The 10,321-nt window shown below is 40.8% G+C and overlaps 1 protein-coding gene across 5 annotated transcripts in view; it reads left to right on the top strand.

Moving 5' to 3' along the window:
- The first annotated feature begins 9,134 nt into the window (after positions 1 to 9,134).
- The window catches only part of LOC6526501, a 43,881-nt gene continuing 42,694 nt past the window's right edge, over positions 9,135 to 10,321 (top strand). For 2 of the 5 annotated variants that reach the window (XR_005560081.2, XM_039370518.2), the window contains exon 1: positions 9,135 to 9,252. The gene's annotated coding sequence lies outside the window, so the exon portion shown is untranslated. Of the gene's footprint in view, positions 9,349 to 9,729; positions 9,887 to 9,942; positions 9,958 to 10,321 lie in introns of those variants that run through there. The other 3 variants (XM_039370519.2, XM_039370520.2, XM_039370521.2) reach the window with 3 other exon arrangements.

Below are 10,321 nucleotides of genomic sequence, written 5' to 3'. Positions count from 1 at the left end.
TAAGCAGCTGGTTGGGGATCATAAATTGAGGTGATACACCCACGTTCTTGGTAAACTTCAAAGCGGAAGGAGGAGGGAGGAGGAAGGACTTTCAGAATGGACTCCCAGTGGGAACATTTTGGGGGCAAGCGCGGCCATTATGAGCTACTTAGCAACCGATTTGTGCAGCACTTGCCGCACCTCACGCACACACAAGCACTCTGCCGATGGCATTAGTGTGCGTTTGTGTGTGCCTGAGATGGGGAAAAAATAAGCGGACTCAAATCGCCGAGGATTTGAAGGTTTCAGGTTACCACAGCAGAGAGAGCATCTTTGGCGGCGTTTGTTGAATTGAAATTGCTTAATTTAGCAGATAATTTGGCCAACAAATTGTTTTCTGTCCCCCTTCCCCCCCCCCCGAGAAAAACACACATTCAGGGAATGTAATTAGCTCGCTGCCTGTCTTTGTTTGCCATTGCTTTTGTGGCTTTGTTCGAACGATACAAACACTCCCATGTGGCTATTTGTATGCGATTTATGGAACCGCCTTGGTTCCGACCAACTTGGCACTATTGTTGCGACAACTATTCAATTACCCCCCTCCCCCCCCTTTAACTTCACAACTTCGACAAGTGCCCCCAAAGTCAGTGTTTAATTGGGTTCCCTTTTGTCCGGATTGCAGTTTTATGTTTAACAATACGGGTCAACTCGAAGCACTGCGAGGAAATACTCTCCAGTGGCATACTTGGACTTACCTCTTCTTTCGGCAAGTGTACCTTTATTTATAGAGTAGCGGGCAATTGAAAGTCATATTTTCCACAGAAATCGGGATAATTGACGTTGTCTTAATTGTTAGAATAAAGTTGGCACTTAAGACAATTTGGCACTGATCCCAGCTAATTAAGTAATGGCTTTCCGATTGAATGGTTATCAATAATAAAAGTTTGGCAGTTTTATTTTCTAAGTTTATAGTTCCCCACCAAAAATCAAAAATCATAGCCCATTAAATGTGCCATAGAACGTGGTGCACGTTTCCATTTTTAATTTATACAAATTTCTGCACATTGTTTGCCATAGAAATTTACATATTCGAGTAAAAAGTTTGCAGAAGCCAGCATAAATTGCATAACATTTATTTTAGCTGCTATTGCTTTGGATGAAAATGATGTGGAAACTAGCCGCACTATGCAATATGTTTTTTTCAAGTATAGGGATAGGATGTTGCATTTTAACGTAAACATGAATATTTGTGCATATTAAGTAAATACGAGCATATGAACCGTAAAACTGTAAAACCGTAAAACAGAAATTAAAATAAGAGTTCATGCTGATTTTGGACAATATTTGCAAGGGTCAACATATTCTCAAATTGAATTTTATTTTCATATTTGGGCTTGTAATGAACCCTACGGCCAACCACAATGTCAACTTGGTATAACCAATTCGTTTAAGCCAAAGTCAACACTTTCTTAATCAATTTGCTCTCATTGATTTCAGTTGAGTTCAGCAATTATTGTCTTATTCCACGGCTATTTTACACTATTTTTTTTGTGCCCAAATCCGATTGCCAGCCACACTTACATATGTTCACATGGAAATATTTATAATATTTCACAGCTTAAATGTGACTTTGTTCAGTTGCTACCCATGGCTTACAAAAGCATTAGATTATGCTGGGCTTGTGGGGAATTATGCAGCTGGTGCATAATATATAGATTGCATTTATGTTGAAAATTCCACTACAGGACACTAACAAGTGCAAACTGCTTCCTTGGATTTTATTTTAATACGATTCATCTTTGTCAAGCAGATAAATCAATTTCATACGGATGTGTGAGTCGAATATGATTTATTGTTATCCCGGCTGTTTGCACCCTGTGAGTGCTTCAACCTTTCGGCGATATAGTCATGTTTTATTGGTTTTATATTATTTATTTTTTGTCAGCTCTTATCAGATGCACCAGCTCACAATGTGCATTCAATTTGCTAAGCGGCTTTAGGTGTGCAAACAAAAAAAACCCAAAACAGTGAAACAAATCAATTTGCATATTATTATGAGCCATTATTGTTCTCACTTTGATGGAGTCCTGCCAAAAGGAGAACTTCCCTTCCCAGTGGGAAAGCCAGTTGAAAACACTTGACTGCCTGGGCAATAAATTTCCGTTTGCGCCAAACTCCCAAAAGACTTCCCGAATGACAAGCCGAAACAAAGGAGTTGAATTTATTTGCCCCGAGCCTTGAATTATTTCAGATTTATTTACTTAAAGTCGCTTTTGGGCCAGCTTCATTGACAACTTGGAGCTGAGTTGTCTCCACTCGACTGGAAGCGCTGTAAAAAGGGCATTTCTTTCGGAGTTTTAGCCGAGTTTCGTCCTTGGCCCGAATCAATAATTCATTGACCTTCTGCGGTCGACAATGCAGCGATGGGTTTGTTTGTTTTCCTTCATTTTATTGCTATTTTGCGGTTTCTTTTATTTTGAAAACAAGCGTAAATAAAGTGTCATTATAGCAGTGAAAAGGCAGCTCCATATTTCTAAATATAGGTGCGCATATTTCGGCCATTGCTTGTTTACTTAACTCAAAAACCAATACTGAAAATTGTTTTAAAATTAGATGAGCAGAGAGTCGCTTTATTGATTTTTGGATTTGCGCTGCAAATCGGCTGCACTTCACGTTTAATAATGCAAGTAATGTTCATGGGCTATCGAAAGGGTGTCGATGTTTGATTTATGTGGGCCGCATGGCAAAGTCTCTGGTGTGTCAACACTTTGCGTTTGCCAAATGAAAAGCCTAATCAATTATTGAGGTCGGATGCTGGCCAAAAATTTATGGCCCCCAGTCGCGGGCTAATTGCAAATATTTGGCCAGTGGGCTTACTGCGTATCTGCATTCGAAATGCACACAATATTATATCCAATAATCCCGTCCGCTTCTGATTTTGAATCTAATGGTGATGATGATGATGCCTTGGGGGTATCTTTTGCTCAAGTGGCACATTTTGTCTGCGGCATGAGCTAATTGATTTGTATGTATTCGCTTTGTTGCATAAATAATATCCGTTGCCGCGAAGTGGATAAACTCCTCTTGAACGCAAATCAAATGAAATTGAGCACAAATAATAATAATAATAGTAGTAGAAGCAGTAGTATTTGGGGCGCTAAGGACACTCAATTTATGCAAGAGAATGTGCCAAACAATTATCCCGATAAAACGTGATTGATTATGCCGGCATAGTGGCTCGCAGTTTTTCCGCCTTCCTTGTCGCTTTTCCCTTTCTGGCTTTTCCCTTTGCCATTTTTCCCATCCGGCTAGCATTGGATTTTCAATCAATGAAATAATTACGTGTCCTTTCCCGGGCCCAATGGAGTGTGCAAAATTTTCAATCAAGGAATGTGACTGCGATGGGCAAATCTACTTAACCAAATTGATGACAATGCGATAAGTCAGAGGCTGCGAGTTAAGCCGCTTAAATGCTTATAAACAGCCAGTACGACTTCCCTTCTTCTCCGATATCGGCCATATAAATCTATATAAATTTATATATTCGGTTCCCATATTAAGCTGCCTCTATGCCAATTGCTTGGGAGGGCAACTTTTTGGCCAGCTATGCGAATTATTTGCGATGCATATGCCGGTATTTCCACTGCCTTTCCACTGAGAAAAACCATTGGTGGTAATTAGTTTCTTATAATAAATATAGGTAATAGTTGGAAAACAAAGAAAACGTTCCAAGACTTGCAGCAATAGTTTTTTGTCTTATAATCAACCATAATAAACAAAGGTCAATGGCTTTTATTTATTGACAAATACAATTATTTTTTCCTCTGCTCGATTTCGCCTTCAGTTCGATATAGCAAAGCATAAGTTGTTGACATGCATGGCCGCATTAAATTCAGACCCGGCACGTATAACAATTTGAGGGGGATTCCCCCTGCGACGCCCCTTTTTTTGCTCTGGTTGTGTGTGTGTGTCGCAAATATATCAAATATTCGTACCGTGCCATAAATAAGCAAAATAAGCGACTACTTTGCTCTCATAATTGGCAATTTGCGTTTGCCACTCGTTAGTTGGATTGCCCCCCACCCCGCATCTCCTGGCCCCTGATCCCCTGAGCTAACCTCCGTTTCCGGAAGAGTTACAGCTGCTTATTAGGCACTGACAAGTGTCAACAGAGGAGCAACACATAACATTACGTATACGCAGTGTGCCCCGCTGCGCAACCACAATTCAACTTCAGTTGTTCTCGATTGCAATTTGTCAAGTTAAACGTACAAATAGGTGGTTGCTCGCAACGTACGAGGGGAATTCAGTTGGAGTCCAGAGTCCTGGACATTCCACATACGCCACGTGCAACCGAAGCAAATTTTCAACTTTGCGGCTGGCCAACAACTTTCAAGCCACTTTCACTCCAAAGTCAAGTCAAGGCAAGCGTTAAAGGTAAGCACAAAGTTGGCCAGGTGAACTGCGAGAAAAAAGGAGGGGAATGAAGTCGGATTCCACTCCCTTATTACCGCACAAGTATTTCAATGAGAAATAGTTGGGAATTGTTCACTTTTACATGGTAAGGGTGGACTGGCAGTGCATGCAATGGTTTTGTTTCCTGCAAAATACTTGGAATGCTTATTTAAAATGATTTTGCCAGCTAAATATAAATGCAAATAACAAGTTGTCATTGAACTAGAGCTAAGAACCTTGGCAGTATGACAATGCAGCGTGTTGAGGTTTGACTAAAACTAAATACTTTTTGTTTCCAAGTGTAAGTGGAATTGTGTTGGGTTAGTCTGGAAGGCATTTCCTAGAAGTGGCACCCGACTCTTGACCCTTTAGGTGATCAAGGCAAAGGACTGACTGGCTCATCCCGATGGAAACGACACCTTCGGACAGACCGGCTTCTGTCCCAAACTTAAGCTGGTAAACAACTCTCGTCGAAGCAAACAGCAAACTTGTGAGCAAAGCAACTAAAGTAGCAGGAGGAGCCGGAGGAGGCATCCTGGCCAGGTGGAGCCGAAGTGAAATGGTCTAAAAAGTGGCACCCGCACGTGAGCAGCTCCTTGGGGCTTGGGGGCTTTGGGGCGAGAGTAGAACTCATGGCGGAAGTGATGATGATGCTGATGATTTCCGCAAACAAATATTTCGTTTGTTCATGGATGAGGACTAGGGGTAAGCTCGGCATTAGGAGAACATTAGCCCAAACAAATTTTCTGGGTTGCCCTGTTGCCGCCAGGTGTAAAAGTGTTTTTATTATTTTACTTTTTTCTCCTTTTTTTTTTTTGGTTACCTTTCAGCATTTCAGCACCCAAAGGTGTGTGTGCGTGTGTGCATGTGTGTAAGCGCTGTACATTGTTTCACTTCCGGTTTGTGCGGTTCTGTTGCTTTTGGCTGCTTTTTTGAAAACGAGCTCAGTGGGTTAAATGGAGGCATCTCCGCATCGTCGCCCTCCCCTTGTCATCCTTATGCCTGCAAATGGGTTAGGCCCGTCCGCAACAAAATGCGGCACAATGCTGCTGCCCCAAACAAAACTAAGTAAAACAAAACAACAAAAAAATTAAGCACACACAGCAGCAGCAGTGCTGTTAGTAAAAGAAAGGCGACCAAATAAAATGCTTACAAAGGATCAAAAAAAAAGAGGAGGAAATGTTGCTGTTGCAGCTCCTGTGCTTGACACTTGCAGATTTAGCGCTTCATTTGCAGCAGCAGCTGAACGAGATACCCTATATGCCATATATGGTATATATGGTATATACATATATATATGGGGTTTTGGGGGCGGGGCATCCCATGCCCATGCTCATGCACATTTGATGTCAAGTTTTGGTGGATTGTTTAACATAAGCAAGTGCTTGGGGCTAGGCAGGGATTTCGCTGGATTTCTGTTTACATTTGCATTTTCATTTTGTCAGTTTAAGGTTTAAACACACTTGACATCCGAGATAAATATTTTAACAAACAATTTATGCAAACCGCTTGCAGTTGAAGGCGTCATTTTGCACTTTCGCATCTTTGAATATGCAGTAAAATATGGTATATTCACAATATATTTATCCTAATTACGTTTGCTTTATTGTTAAAAGCCACGTTAATTCATTAATGGGCTGATTTAAAATTGCTTCACACTTAAGCGCGATTTATGAACGCGAATGTAATTGTGATTGATTCAATTTGTTTCACTTTTAATTGCCACTCGTGTCGAAAGCTTTAATATATATACATATATGTGGTGTAATGTAGCTCTAAAAATATTCATATATTTTGCGCCTTATTAAGCAGTGATAATCGCAGTTTTTGTAAATATTACCAGCTCACTGTGGCTCATCGCTGGATTTTCACTTCCTGCTGTTTTTCCAACAAATTGCCTAAATAAACAGCATTTTCTGCTTTGCCGAATGCGCTCCTCTTATTTTTTCCCTTGCTCCTTCGTCCTTCGTCCTTTCTTGTTGGATTGTTCTGGTATTTTGGTTTCTCAGTGGTTGACTGTCTGCAAATCGTTTGTCGCTTAAGCTGCTCGCGCAATTCAAATTGATTTATAACGAAGAAATGTTCCATCGAGTCGATGGGGAAAATGTTTACCCCCCTGTCTGGGTGGAAAATCTAAACCCCTCTTCCCCTCCCCCCACTCTGGCTACACACCACCCTGCGTTGGAATGTTTTTGTGTGTGCCGACTGCCCGACTAGATTTCTCATGACATTTGGCTCCACTTGCTGCTACTTGCCGCCGTTGCTGCTGCTGCTGCTGCAGTGCGATTTGGAGAACATTTTCCTTTGCCGACGCTTTTCCTACGCTTTTCCTACTTTTCCGCTGCAAGGAAATATGCGAGGGCCATGGCAACGATGCTGAATCGTGCCCAAGCTGCAGTTTGTTGTACGTGCAATGGCAGCCAATAGTCAAAGTTGTCATTTATATATATGCCCCTGCCTCCTTTCCAGCCCTTCCCCTTCTCTTTACTGCTCCCTTTTCCCTGCAGCCTCACACATTTTCCGACTTTCCCCGGCGTGGGTGGTGCGGGGTGGTTCTGGGTGGGTGGCTCTGGTTCTGCTGGGGCCAACTGATTTATGACACTCAAATGAACTTCGACGCTGACTGAATAAATTTTGAGAGCGACTTTTGTGTCGAGTTCTCGATTTGTATGGCATTTTTTTTTCGCTTTTCCCGCTCAAGTTCTCTATTTTGCCGCCAAAAATACAACGAATTTGTCCAACACCGATGGGAAAATTTAAATTTACTAAAAATACATTAGAAATACATTACATTAAAACCATAAAAACAAACGTTATCATTTAGCTGGAGAAACACAAACAATCACTTGTTTTATTTTTGGAGTTTTCCCAAATGTTAAGTCAATAAAAATACTTTGAACTTTTTGATGGCTTTTTGCTGTGCAATATTTTTGGGGTTTTTCTGATTTCTGATTTTTTAATGCCTGTTGTTCTTCACGCCAGTCGGCGTCATCGTCTTCTTCTAGTTAGTTAGTTGTTGCTTGTTTGGATTTATGAACCTGCCACAAATTCGTCAACGAAAATCCCTGGGAAACTGGGAAAATTCTCCTAGCTGCTCTGGTTTTGTTCCGTTCTTTGTTTTTCTTTTCGCTTCTTGTTGAGTTTGTCAAATTTTTGACATTGAATCTGCAATGCGGGTGGCTGGGAAAAAAAGGATAGCCGCAGGTGGAGGCAGCGAAGGATCTGCAGGAGCAATGCAGTTTTTGCCTGGCTGATTTTTCCACGCTTGGATTTATTTTCATTTTTTCCGACTGCGCTGCGTTTTTTTTTCCGCGGCATAGAAAAAAAAAACAGACTGGCTGCTTGTGAAATAATTGATGTGCAAATGTTGAGAATTCAATTGAGTTCACCTTGAGTGAAAGTGAGGGGCAGAGAAAGCCGATAGATAGACGGCGGCTTTCACTCTTTCGAATGCTAAATGTCAATGGAATGTGGGCTGGGTTGGGTGGTTGGGTGTAAAAGGGGGTGGGAAAGCAGGAAAATGGTTGCGGAATGATTGGAGGTGTCTGCAAATTGGTGGCTTAAATTGATTAAGCTCCAAATACAATCGATTATAAATTATTAAGAGCGGCTTAGGCATATTATATATAGATAGTTGATATATGGGCATTAGTAAATTCATATCAAGTTCATTAAAGTTTTAGATCTATAATTCTTGGATTAAATTGGTTTTAAACGGCTGATATTGATTATAAAAGTATTAAGCAATATTTTAAAATTATAATTATTTAATTTTCCATCATCTAAGCATTGGGTTTTACAAAAAAAAGGTTAGCCTAATATATTTTAGAAACCTATTCCTATTTAACATATATGAACTTCTCCCAAATTTCAAGAATTGTTTTTGAAATGGAGCGAAAACTTAAGGGGTAACTCAACGTACAGAATAAAGGGATTTTATCGCTCTAAAAAGAAGCAGTTCACGTACTAATGGATTGCAGGATTATTTAGTTCAAGAGGTTCATGAAAAGCAGTAAGCCACTAGAGGGATATTTTCCGAAGGCCAAAGAGCAAGGACATCTCAACAAGGATATTTATTAGACTACTGGAAGTACTTTTTAGACCGAGCATCCTGGAAAGCAGTGCAGGGAAAATGATACTAAAAGGAAATTTTTAGACCATGAATAGAAGCATTTCCCACATGTGCTAAAAGATCCTTTGATAATAAACTAAGGAAATATATTCCTTTGCACTTAATATAAAAGAAAGCAGTGCAGGATATTTGCGGTTTAAGCAGGGGAAGAAAATGGTAAACCTAAAAGATTAAAAGATGATTATAAACATCTAAATGTTTGCTTAAACTGAATTAATTATATATTAATAAATAATGTATGATAAATACATAGAAGATGTGATTATAAGGGCTATTGGTTAGAAATAAATATATTTAACAAATTAAGTAAAGTTTTACTAATTTAAAATTTATGAAAGCGCACTATGGCCCTTTGACATTTGGGGGAAATCATTTCCCCAGATTTTCACGAAGCTTTAACACACATTCGGAGTGCGGCGAATTGGGGTCCTTACAAGCTTTACCGACTCGTCACTGTGTGCGTGCAGCTGATTGCCTGTGTGTGTGTGTGTCACGTTCGTGTTGTTGTCCTAGTCGGTTTTTCTTTTTTTTTTTTGTCGTGACTCGGAAGCCTTCGCTTTTACCTTCGCCTTTGGCTGTAGCCGCTATAGTTCATGCCGCCGATCTCAGTATTGTGACGGCAACCAGGGGCTGCGGAAGTGCCACACACTCGCGACCTCGAGTCCTTTCCGCCAACGCACCGAACGGTAATTCGAGTGGGTCAGGCGGTTTTTCGAGTTTCACCGTGTTTTCCCGTGTTTTCCGACTTTTCCGGCGACCGAAGCAAAAGGCGTAATTTTGAAGTGCGTTAACGAGAAGATTCGCCGGAAAGCGGACTTTTCAATGGCCCCGTGCAATGCGAGTGCAGAGCGGGAAACAACAATAGAAATTTAAATATTCATGAACAGTGTCGATTGTCATCAATTGTGCGATGTTGTATTGTGGTCGTGGGCACATCGCACCCGCCAAACATTGTGTGTGCAACTTTTCCCGCTCCTTTCGCCAATCAATGGCACGTCATTGTCAATCAGCAGACTGCAAAAACAATAACAAGGAACAAACAGCAGATAACACACTACAGATAACTGATAGCAGATATCAGATGGAGGACAGCAATAACAATAAGCAACTGTGTCAAATGTCAGCCGTATAAACTAGGATTTTGCATATTTAATCTGCTTAACATGCAACTGCAATTAGGCTTGTTTAAGAATGCCCATTATGGGGGGATTTTTCGGATTATGTCAATGGGGTGGCTGGTAAAACAAAACCAGCCAATTGACAGTTGACATTTGTAACGGATTAACCATGAAATGAAGCCCCCTAATCGCCGATTCATTCGTGCGTGTCCATAAAACTGTCAAAATGAATAAATAAACTGTCAATTGCAAGCAGCCCTTTGGCGCCCCAAAGTATGCAGCAAAATGTGCCGAATTCCCACTAAAAAACAAACATCGAGCATTGAACACTGAACACTAAACACTGAACTCTGAACACCGAACACAAAACACATATTCCTCCTTTCGTCCTTCGTGTGATTTATGCTCAGCCAGGCGTGGGAATAGAAGGATGGGCAGGGCACTGGTTTCATGCCCCAAGTGAGGTCGGAAAATGACGCGAAAATCGTCAAGCAATTTCCTTTTTTATAGCAGATAGATGAGGCACGTGGAAAAATAATAGCGCATATAAAAAGGTGCATAGCTTAAGCTATTCCACAGAAATGTGCTGAGATATTGCCGGTTATTTGCGTGTTGTTGGAAATGTCAACAAAATTAT

The sequence above is a fragment of the Drosophila yakuba genome, chromosome 2L, assembly GCF_016746365.2.
Source record: "Drosophila yakuba strain Tai18E2 chromosome 2L, Prin_Dyak_Tai18E2_2.1, whole genome shotgun sequence".
Taxonomy (NCBI): Eukaryota; Metazoa; Arthropoda; class Insecta; order Diptera; family Drosophilidae; genus Drosophila; species Drosophila yakuba.
Note: the sequence above shows the minus strand (reverse complement) of the source record. Positions and strands in the feature narration are given on the sequence as shown.